This window comes from Apodemus sylvaticus, chromosome 1 (assembly GCF_947179515.1).
Source record: "Apodemus sylvaticus chromosome 1, mApoSyl1.1, whole genome shotgun sequence".
Taxonomy (NCBI): Eukaryota; Metazoa; Chordata; class Mammalia; order Rodentia; family Muridae; genus Apodemus; species Apodemus sylvaticus.
The window spans coordinates 172,091,078-172,103,433 of record NC_067472.1 but is presented as its reverse complement, the minus strand read 5'-3'; the positions used below and the strand labels follow the sequence as shown (position 1 = coordinate 172,103,433).

Genomic DNA, 12,356 nt, shown 5'->3' with positions numbered 1-12,356 from the left:
GATCAGTGCTACAAAACTTGGGAGCTGAACTGCAAGCCCATGCCAGAATATCAACAGAAAGAATTTAAGCCTGAAGACATAAACATCTGTGCCAAGTTACAGTTCCATATTCCCACCCATCAGGATTTGGCAGATCCAGCCAGACATGGTTCCTGCCTCTGGGACAAGACTAGCAGGCACTCATTTCAACTAACTAGACTGTCCTCCTTGTTAACTAATGCTAAAGACTCCAGATAATCAGAGACTGCACAAGTTTGGGAGGTGAGGAGGTGTAGCTAATATCTCCTAAAAATGGCAAATTCTGGAACCTTCAGGGCAGCACTTAAGGCTATGGAAAATAGTACCTGGAGCCTCCTGACCCAGAGAAGGTAGTGGTGGAGGCACAGAGTAGGACTCTGTTGATGGCTTTGAAGTCTGAGGGTCTCAGTGCTTTCTAGCTTTCTAACTGTACTCGAATCTGGTGAACATTCTGAAGAGTCCCAACAACTTTCTTGCTCTTTCTCAGGGTAAAAGACTACTGGGTTAGGTGATGAACACCTGTAGCCTAACAGGGGAGGATTAAGCAATGTGACCTTTGTTCTATCTCAGCAGGAAGTGCTGGGCTCTAACTTCCAGCCTGCTAGTCAGAAGTCTCAGGAAGAAAAAGGGACACTTATAGAAGTGAGTATAGTTTATTGCTAAGTTGTAAAAAGTTTCCTATGAAACCTATCTAAGAGGGAAAAGCAGAAAGATCCCAAGTGGAGACAGGGAAATATGCTTCTAGGTGGGGAAAGGGAATGAAAGACAGAGAGAGACTTTCTCTTTTGTCTTCAGTACTTATATATCTTTCAGAATACATGATCATGTTACAAAGTTCATCACAAGTTCACACAAAAATCAAATCATTAATTGAAATAGAAGTTACAAAAGAGAATGTTTACATGCACATCCATTAGGAGCTATTATCTAGCTAAACATTTATCATCTGTCTGAGCTCTACAATTTCAATGAAAGTTTAAAACTAAAGTTTATAAACTAAGTCATTAGAGAAGAGTTGTATAGATAAACCCAATCAATATTTTGTCTTCTGTCCTTGCACTTATAATAAATCCTAGTTCACTTTTTATGACATTTGGTTAATTGTTTTACAACCTCTTGGAATGTGCTGAATAGGAGAAAGTCGGGTTACCATCTAAGGAGCAATTAATTGGTGATTCTTGGGAGACTGGCAGAATTCTCATTGCAGATGTGACTATCAGAAAAGGACCTAATAGCAGTCCTGTTTTAAAACAGCTAAATAATCACATATATAATTTTAAGAATTCTTGTAGGATCATCATTAAAACTTAAGTCATCTATTTGTATACATAGCATCACTATAAGTATATCACTGTGGATCTGAGAAGATCTGGCCCAAAGGGTTGTGCTATTACTTATTGATTATTATATACATTTAATAATAATAGGAAAGGCATATTAATAGCAGGAATCTTTCCTAAAATGAATTCCTCATAGCCTTGCTTAGTGAGGACTCACCTGTAGCAGATTATATAATAATCTGAAGCAGGCCATGCACAATAAATTAAATCATGCACAATAATTTATAAGCCAATACTCTATAGTCAAGACATGTAAAACATACTTATACTTTTAGGACCAATTATTGGTTGTCTTTAAAGTGATTACACGAATCTCATAAAGTTAATCCAAACAAATTTTTCCTTTTTCTAGCTGTAATTTTGAGAGAATAAAAAGCACTTTGAACCCCAACTCACAATTGTAGAGACGTTTTTTTCTAGGAGAATAACCGTCAACCCACTTTTCCTCAGATTTGAGAATGCTGCCCCTTTAAGAAGCAGCCTTTTTCTTTAGCCATGTTTAACTCAAGTTTGACTCAGTTTAAATCAGCCTCCACTGTATAAAGTGCGGCTAGATTAAGAGATAGACTACAAGAAGATGAAAATTTTACCAAATTTTTCTTTTCAACATGAAGCACAGAACGAGAGTCATTCAAACAACTAAACAAAGACAGACACAAATTGACAGGTGGACAACTCGTGCACCAAGGACAAAACAATACACAGAGAGGAAGCACACTGTACAGTACTAACAATATCTCCAGTAGGATCCATAGAGGAAAGAAACAGGACCTCTCTATATTTCCACTTTTCCCTAGGCAAGTTTTAAAATCCATTTTCCTACTCTCTTTCTCTCTCACTTTTCATACCTTCTTGAAGCAGCTCTTGAAGACTGGACATACACCTATTTTAAAACCCCTTTTCTTTTCACCTGAGTCAGCTCTTAAAGACTGTGGACAAATGCCTATAAAGTTCACATGCCATTTTCCACTGTCTACTCCTTAGCAGGTTCAGCATTAGGTCAACACTGCCTCACTTAGTCCATATCCTTTAGCATCTATAGTTGCTCACCGTGCAGGATAACATCTTTTTCCCTTTTCTGTGAAGCTTTGCAAAGACAGGGTCATCTCAGGAGATCTTCTTGCATCTAGTCCCTTGATCAGGCAAAATTTTGTTGCCTCAAGCAGCTACTGCTAATTGGGAAGAGAAGCTGAGAATGGCTGGGAGGGGCGGGTGGTGAGAAAGAAATGACATTAGGACAACATTGCTGTACGAGATGTAAAGTTCAGTTGGGGTCCCACAATATATATATGGCTTTTAAGGGCAAGTCCTTTCCCCAAAACTCCGTGGGTGTTGGCTTCAATGTTTCACACTGTTCAGCAGGTAACCTTATTAATTCAGGAAACAGTAGGTCTGGCAGATCAAAAGGACTTCAATGGTCTGCCTTGTGCTAGCTCAGGTGTAGCTAGTGTCTCATAGGTATAATAAACAGGAGGCTGTGTTGCTCTAAGGAGAACATTGAGCCAGGAACTTCAAAGGCTGAGAATTAGTGATTAGGACAGAGGTTCGTAATCCCAGGTAAGGCTCTGAGGGTGTAAGCACTCATGTAGGTCTCTAGCAGAGGGTGTGGCCCAGATTAAAGGCCTGAGCTACCATGCCTTTAATCCCAGATGGCCTCAAACTCAGAGATCTCTGTCTAAAACTTCTGGAATTCATAGGCACTATGTTTAAGATCTCCATGCCAAGATCCAGGTCAGAAACTTGTATTTCTCAGCCTGCAGATTAGGATCATAGGTGAGCCTTCCAATTCTGGATTGCAGTTCATTCCAGATATAGTCAAGTTGACAATGAGGAATAGCTACTACACTGTCTCCCAAGAATCAAAGGTGTAGGGTCATGAGATGCTGATTCATAGGATAAACAAAAGAAAACCTGGAGTAAAACATCTGGATTGATCTATGTGCTAGTATTCTGTCTATGCTCCACCCCACACTTACCTGGCTACAGCCAGGTATGCCCCGTCCCATAGACCTGGCCCAGTAAAAAAGGGGCTACTTGCTCCTCCTCCTCTTCCTCCTCCTCCTCCTCCTCCTCCTCCTCCTCCTCCCCCTCCTCCTCCTCCTCCTTCTTCTTCTTCTTCTTCTTCTTCTTCTTCTTCTTCTTCTTCTTCTTCTTCTTCTTCTTCTTCTTCTTCTTCTCTCTCTCTCTCTCTCTCTCTCTCTCTCTCTCTCTCTCTCTCTCATTGCTCTCTCTCATCACACTGTCACCTCTCGGCCCCTTGGGCTCTCCTACCCTCCCCCCTCTCTTCATGTGGTCATGTCCTGCCTCCACTCCTCCACTTCTCTCTCTCTCTCTCTCTCTCTCTCTCTCTCTCTCTCTCTCTCTCTCTGCCTCTCTAAGTCCCATTCTCTGCCCTGAACAAACTCTATTCTATCGCATGTCTGTGTGTGTGTGGTCCCTCAGGGGGAAGAGGTGCTTGGGCATGGGCCCACCGGGGCACCCCCTTCCCCCACACTGCCATGCCACATTTTCTAAACCCCACTTTCTGTCTTTTTAAGCCCCCTTCATTGGTGAGTTGGCCCAGAATCGAAAAACACTGTGGGTATGCCAGCTTTGCCATTTAAGCCACAACCTCGTTCTCTAGCTACAGACGGGTAAACTAATCACAGGGTCAGAGCAACAGTGTACACTAGTTCTAGGGTAATTTGGAGCTACGGCTGCTTTGTCCTGAGGACTGTTACTGGGATACAAAATGCTCCTATGTTTATGCTCTCACAGAGGTAGTCTCATTTCCGCTGGACCACGGCCTCATGGAGTTCCCTCAAGTCCCTGTTGGACTGCTGCCTTGTGGCAGTTCTGCCCCTCCTGGACTGTGCCTGGCAGCGGCAGGGGTGCCTTCGTACTAGTGCTAGGTTACAAAACAAGCTACTTGGATACTTTCTTTTCCTGCCCAGCAGGCTCCGGCTACCTCATTTACCTCTGCGCTATTGCTAAGATACAAAACAAGCTACTTTGGTACTTCTTCTTCCCAGCCAGTGCAGGCTACGACTTCCACCACTGGCAGGGAAGTCCTGCCTTGCACCTGCACAACCATGAAAATTCCGCCCTCCCCCCAACTTTTCTTGCTGACAAACTCTTCTGCACTATATTCACTGCCACCCGCATGGCCACAGTGAGTCCTGGTGCTGCTGCAACCCTGTGCTCCATCTCCATTGCTGCGTGGTCCCACTGCCACACGGTCCAGCCACTGATGGGTGGGTCATGGCAGGTCTTGGTGGCTGCACATGGGCAGGAGTACCAGGACTGAGGACTGGGCCCCACGTCCAGCGCTGTTCAGAATGTGCAACATGACAGCCAGTTGTACCGGCTCCCACAATGTGCGCACTGTCTATCAGGTTCTTATTTACTCTACCAGATTACAAATGCAAACAAACACTAACCATAATAATAAATAACCCTTAGCTTTCAGATGAAGCCTGGCCAACTTCTTTTGAACTAAGGCTTGCTTCTCATTCCCAGTTCCAGCTAACGTTCCTGATAGGACATTTAAGCCCTTGGGTGTCTCCTTACTCAGAAGCGACCCAGACTCCCTCTTAGCTAATACAGGTGCCGAAGCCATGGTCCAGGCATGGGGAGCTTCTCCAGGCATTCCAGGAATGCCAAAGCCCCTAGATACTCTCACGATGGCTTGAGTCTTTAACCTGACTGTACCATGTTGCTAATATATTTTCAGGATGCTGAAATTATATTTTAGCAACTTTCCCCCATGCACCCAATGGGCTGTAACTTGTCTTCAACCGTATATACAGTAAAATTAACAGTCTGGTAAATGATAAAGGACCTAAACCTCACCTATTCCATGTTCCCACACCCTTGTTTCTTCCTATAGCCTGCATGCTCAAGTTGATGTTAACAAGCATAAATCTGCCTAGACAAACTCATTTTCTGTCACCACGGTGTATTCCTTTGCTGCTAGCCTTCTTACTCTGATCTTAGCATCTTTACTAACCAAAGTAATATACTTTCCTCTACCTATACAACCTGTCAAAACTACTTGAGATTCTCATTCCTATCCTTTCTTGACTATTGTTCTCCTATCTTGTGCTCAATCTTGTTATCAGATTTAAGACAAACAGAATACCCAAAGGCCTGACAGCTTCTCCCAGGAGGTCTCAGAAGAAAGATATGGACACTGCTACAGGATTCTGCTTAAAAAGAGTGCAGCAGACAAGACTAGATACCTTGAGTCAAATGACTTAGCTAAACAAAGGTAAGCCATTTATCATGTCATGGGTATCCATTCCACAGAGAAAAAGCCCTGCATCCTCTGTGCTTGAATGCCATATTGACAGCCAAAGCCACCATGAAGATCAGAGACCACAAAGAACTGCTGACTACTGGAATCTGTCACTTTTTAATAATATAACTGCTAAATTATTGTTCATTCCTCAGACTTCTGACTACATTGACAGCTAGACAGTTATCTCCTTACTTAAACTGTACTTCCATTAAAGGCTTCATATTTCCTCTTCTTGCTCTGTCACTGTCCTAACATCTGCATTCCTATAGATTTGCCTATCTCTAATAATAAAAACTCCACTATACAATCCAACCTTCAATTCTATTCCTTCTGTTCCACAAAGGCTCATCTTAAAGACTGTTCATGTGGTTAACTCATGTTGTTATCTCTTTAATAAACTTGTTAGCTACAGAAAACCTACTGAGATCTATTGCTTGTGGACCAAATAGGCCCCATTCAGATAAGTACCTCTGCCCAATTTCCCAATTTACCACCTATTCCAAAGGGTGGGATTCCTCTGGGTTTCAATTGTACATCTTAAAATTTTTCTTTTTTCCCAAATATAGTTAATCTTTTTCCCTACCTATACTAATATGTTTCAACATCTTGTCAGGTCCAGGCCCTTGCCACATCCAGGATAGATCCAGAGAAGCAAACTTCAGATGCTCCAATCTCCTCTCAGCTTCTCTAAACACAGACAGCTTCTACTGGACCTGTTCTCCTAACCTATCCTCAAATGGCTCCACAGACCCTGGACAACAAGGAAGCAGCCAATATCTCCTGAGACTGGACAAACACCTCCCCCATACCCCTTTCTTTAGGTTCCCTAGAGACACGTTGCCCCCAATGTCAGCATGAAGCAGCTAGATATCTCAACAACGTCCTATTCCTGCTTCGCCTTTATCTCTCTCTTTTTCCTCTTTTTTAATTAAACAAATACTGGAATATGTTAGTATTCTGTCTAAGCACCACCCCACACTTACCTGGCAACAGCCAGGTATGCCCCACCCCATAGACCTGGAGCACTATAAAAGGGTCTACTTGCCCCTCCTCTCTCTCATTGCTCTCTCTCATTACACTCTCACCTCTCTGCCCCTTGGGCTCTCCTCCCCTCCCCCCTCTCTCCATGTGGTCATGGCCAACCTCCACTCCTCCACTTCTCTGTCTCTCTCTCTCTCTCTCTCTCTCTCTCTCTCTCTCTCTCTCTCTCTCTCTGCCTCTCTTAGTCCTGTTCTCTGCCCTGAATAAACTATTCTATACCATGTCTCTCTGTGTGTGTGGTCCCTCAGGGGGAAGAGGTGCTTGGGCATGGGCCTGCCTGGACACCCCCATCCCCCACACTGCCATGCCACATGCTCTAAACCCCCCTTAGGGGAGCCAAACTGGGGTTTGGCTCAGACCAGATACCTCTAGATACTGCTAAGATTAAAGGCACTGCTGGCTGTTCACTACAAATGATAATACTATCTTTGGTAGAGGAAAGAGAAATCCATCTTCATAGTTCTTTGGGTTTTACATATGTGCTACCCCCAAAAAATAAATTAAAAATACTTTTGTTTAAACGTTAAGCCTAAATGTCAACAAATATGCAGATGGTGCCTGGCTTTAATAGCTCCTAAAGAGATTAAATTGACACTGAGATCTTATACAGCAGATTATTCATGAAGTCATGCAATTCCTTTTAGTGTTTGAAGGACTTTCATGAACCAAAAAGGTTGGAGAGGGTAGTGAGTAGAAGAGAATAGTGGTTGGAAATAGTGAGAATGAGAAAGATAGTTCCCCCTTCTCCCCTACTTCCCCCACCCCCCCAATCCCCCACTATATTAGGAATACATAATGGATATGACCAATGTGGGACAAAGGCCTCTTATACCCTACTTCCTCATGGGCTGCACAGGTGCACCACAACTCTCAAGGCACTTGGTCAACAAAGAGCAACAGAGCTTTAGATGCATAGTGCTCTGGCCCAGACACTGATGCTAACACATCAACACATTAGGTAATTACTTGTCCTCCAATGGAACCTACTGTCAGTGTCTGTGATCTGTTTCCTGGGACAGACTGGATGCAGGTCACAGACAGATAATGATAAAAATATTGCTCTTTTTGGACACAGAGCTCTGTAACATAGCCCAGTCCTGTGGAACCCAGGAAGACTGAATGGCTAGTTCTTTGACTAGAACTTGTGTTCCTGTATGTGGATGAGACCTCTCTTCTTCTCTCAGTCTTTAGACAGCCTGATGATGTCAGGACAACATTACAGCAAGAGACAGATGACAGAAGATGTGAGAGTCTCTGAACACCTTGTGACAAAGAGCTCTCAGCTGTCCATACAGACTCAGAAATGGGGACTACAAAGTTTTATGCTGCACCCCTGAGCCTAGAGCTTGACATGGCAGTTAATTCTGAGTCATACTTAATGTGGTGGTGTGAATGGCAGCATGCACCACAGACCTTTGGACACATGTCTCCAGCTGATGGCACTGTTTAGGGAGCCTTAGGAGGTGTGCTAGTGCAGGAGGAAGCACATCACTGGGCACAGGCTTTGGGGATTTAAAAGACTTGTGCCATTCCCAGGGCACTCTCTGCTTCCTGACTGTGGTTCAAGACATGAGCTTCTCCAGCTGCCAGTCCTGCTGCATGTCCTCTCACTTCCCCATGATGGACTCTTACCCCTCATGAATCATAAGGCAAATAAACAAATATAAGCTGCCTTGGTCTTGGTGTTTTACCACAGCAACAGAAAAGTAAGGAACATACTTAAAATCACAACTGATAGTTCAGCGTATCATTAGAGCAACAGATCTGGTGGCAAGGAAGCCAGGTAGCAAGTCCATGCAGGGAGAGGAGGTCCTAAGATAATAGTTATGAACTTGACACCTTCCCACGAGCAGTGCCAACTGAGATGGGGCAATGAGAATCAGGAGAGCTACAAATCACAGGGATCCACAGCTACTAATCCCAGTGCTATCCACTAAGGAGTATCCCAGGAGACTGTAGAGATGACTCGGTAGTTAAAAATCCTTATACACTTTCAAGTTATCTGCGTTTCAGATCGACACCATCAAGTAACTCATGAGAGCTTGCAACTTCAGCTGCAGGAGGATCTGATGCTCTCCTCTGGCCTCTGAGTGAACCTACCCAGGTGTAGCATGTACTCACAGACATATAAATAAATATAAATCTTTAGAGAACAAAAGAGTCTTTCCAGGAAATTCCTGGTCCAAACCTGTAAGCCCTTCTATTGGTCCAGACCTGGACTCTTACCTGAGCAGGTGCTTTGGTGCTTGACCACTGTCCATGGCTCTTGCACTTGCTCCAGCTGGCATAACAGCTGTAGTCTAGGAACAGGATACCCTTCAGTGAAAAGGAAAAAACACACTGGGGTATTTTCACAAAAGAAGATAAAGACCCTCAATCTCACAGGATATAGTCCACACCTTGGATTGAAATAGATCCAAACAACAAAAAAGTAAAATATAGCTCAGAAACCAAATTTTCTCTCCTGTACTAAACACTTTATCAGAAACTAGTACTTGGCTCACAAGTCCACTCAGTAAGTTAAAAACTCCTGCTGCCAAATCTTAGGACCGGAGTGATTCCTATGACTTACATGTTAGAAGAGAGAATTGATTCCTGTAACTTGTTCTCTGACTTTCAAACACACACTGTGGCAAGTGTACATATGTACATATAGAAGTTTAAGAATGTAGTAATTTAGGCAGGGCAGTGGTGCCTCAAGACTTTAATCCCAGCACTAGGGAGGCAGAGGAGGCATATTTTGAGTTTGACGCCAGCCTGGTCTACAGAGTGAGTTCCAGCCTGGGCTACACAGAGAAACCATGTCTTGAAAAACCAAAAAAAAAAAAAAAAATGCAGTATTTTTTTTTCTAAGACAGGGTCTTACCAAATAACTCTGGGTGTTATGAAACTCACTCTGTAGATGAGACTAGCCTCGAACTCACAAGAGATTGTAGTGTCTCTGCCTCTCAAGTGCTGGTATTAAAGGCATTCATCCAGTACACCTCCCTACAAGAAGCATTTTATTTAAAGAAAATACTACTAGTTTGATATATACAGAGAATCGAGGCAAACACTTTAAGTAAAATGTGTCCTATTAGGTATAAGGGAGCCAATCTGTAATCCCAGCAATTGAGTAAAGCTGAGACAGACAGCCTGTCTACATGAGAAAAACCTCCCTCAAATACAAAAGAAATCAAACAAACCCCAAATAAGTTAGTGTATTAGTCTGTTTTTTCTGCTGTAACAAAAGAGATGGTAAGTTGGTTGGTGGTGGCACACACTTTTAATCCCAGCACACGCTAGGCAGAGGCAGGTGGATCTCAAACTCTTGAGAGCAGTCTGGTCTATGAAGCAACTTCTAGGACACTCAAGGCCTAGACACAGAGAAGCCCCATCTCAAAAAACCAAAACTAACACCACAAAGGGCATTATATAATGAACAGTTTAGTAAGATTACAGGATACTTAATTTACTTTTGAAGACTGATAATCTACTTTAGTAACTCCAGCGGTTTGCTTCTATGATGGAGGACAGAAGGTACACATGGATGAGGTAGGTTTGCCCAAGCAGGATAGGAATCATCCTACTCTTTTACAACTGCCCACTCTCACAGGATCTAGCTGTGGTATCATAAGAACAGTGGGGGGGAAGAAGATATTAATCACTAGTGTGATGCTAAGCTTTATCAACTTTGTTACCTAGAGTTCCTTGGGAAGAGAATCTCAATGAGGTGCTATCGATCTACACTGGATTGGCCTATAGGCATGTTTGAGGGAGGCCTATCTTACTTGTGTTAAGTGATAATGGGAAGACTCAGCTCAGAGTGGGGCAATTGCTGCCTAGGCAGCAGTCTTGAAACATAATGAACTGCAGTCCATTCCTAAGCCCCACCTTTCACAAGTACTCTCATGGCAACACCCTTACTCTGAAGAACAATCCAGCCCTCATAAAAGCCTGGGAGACAAAGCCAGTATGCAGCAGTATGCATCTGTACTGAAGCTTTTAGTAAGACATAATCCAAAGTTTCGATATGTGCATGTAAGCCCAGCACCAGGAAGAGTGGGCAGGAAGAGCACTGTGAGTATGAGGCTATCTATAGTGAGTTTCACCTCAAAAAAAGGAAAAACAATAAAACTAACCAAAGTTTTATGGTGCTCTTCCTGTAAATGTGTAAGTCAAAGACTCAATAAAGGTTCTATTTTGGAATTTCCTCACTGCATCCCCACATACATGGTCCATGGCCATGATCAGGACCGTTTTATACATGGACAAACCAAAGCTTAGGTTTCATCACAGTATGTGTTTGTGGTTTGTGTGTGTGTGTGTGTGTGTGTGTGTGTGTGTGTGTGCCTGTGTATGTGTGTATGTGAAAGAAAGGGAGGGGAAGGGGTGAGAGACATGGAGAGGTAGACCTATATGTTTTTTAACCACAAAGTCCAGAAAGTGTGGAGTGCAGGAACCACTGGGATGCCAGTCAGTATTCTAGTCACAGTAACTGGGGATCCAATGGCTGACACACAGAGACTACAACGCAAGATTGTCCTTAATCCCTTTCCTGTAACAACCTATTTATACTTACAGTAGCAATAGCAATAGATACTCACATCTAAGCAGAAGATGTGATGCTGGGACACCGTGGGTTGGATAGAGGTCCAGGGCTATGAAGTTTTAAGGACAAAGCTAAGAGCTTGAGAAATAGGCCAGCAGTTTAGATCACTCACTGCTCTTGAGTGCACCTCAGTTTGGTTCCCAAGACCCACACAGGAAGCTCAGCTACCTGTAATTCCATTTTCAGTAGATCCAGCACACTCTTCTGGACTCCATGGCACTACATACATGTTGTTTACATATAGAAAAGCAGGCATGTTCACATGCACAACAATTTAAAAAACAATTGAAAGGAGAATGAAGGAGCAACTCTGGGATGGAGCACCAGAGTCCTGGACTGCAGGCTCTCAAGTACCACAAAATGAACAAAGCCTCAAACACACAGAAGGCCAAGAGGAGAAAATGAGAGTTGGGTGGCGAGGTGGCAGCGCATTGCACAGGACGATGATCTATCTGCAGGGATCAGAGGTCATGCAAGGGCACACTCAGGGATTATACTGGAACACCTCTCTAAGAAAAAAAATATACATTAAAAAAATTTTTGTGTGTCTTTTGGTGTGGCATGCCGTGGTTGTCATGGTGCATGCATGGATGGAGATTGGAAGACAACTTGTGGGGTTCAGTTCTCTCCTTCCACCATGTGGGGCCTGGGAACCAAGCTCAGGTCATCAGGCTTGGTGTCAAGCACTTTCACCATGCAGCCATGTCACTCATCAGGATAATAATGGTGGGAAAGACCTTGTGAGAGGAGGTGGTTTGTGCTGGGAAATGGCAGCCACATGAAACACCGCATTTATTGACACCACTCCCCAGGCAAAGGGAGAGAACAAGTGCCTTCTTGATGGAGAACATGGCAGGCAGCCTACAGAGAGACTGTGGCAGTGTGCACTTGTGGCTGAAAGGAACATGTGAAACGAGAGCAGAAGAGTCTGCTTAATTAATTTATTTTTAAAGATTTAGTGTGTGTGTGTGTGTGTGTGTGTGTATACACATACATACATACATACATACATACATACATACATACATACATATCAGGGGCATTACTTTTATTTTGTTCTCATAAAATACCATGACCAAGCAATTTA

The 12,356-nt window shown here is 43.4% G+C and overlaps 1 protein-coding gene and 1 pseudogene across 7 annotated transcripts in view; both read left to right on the top strand.

The window, feature by feature from the left end:
• The window catches only part of LOC127670429 (zinc finger protein 431-like), a 296,871-nt gene that overhangs the window by 182,734 nt on the left and 101,781 nt on the right, over nt 1-12,356 (top strand). The gene's annotated exons all lie outside the window — the stretch shown is intronic.
• The window catches only part of LOC127684977 (alpha-actinin-4-like), a 27,504-nt pseudogene continuing 19,648 nt past the window's right edge, over nt 4,501-12,356 (top strand).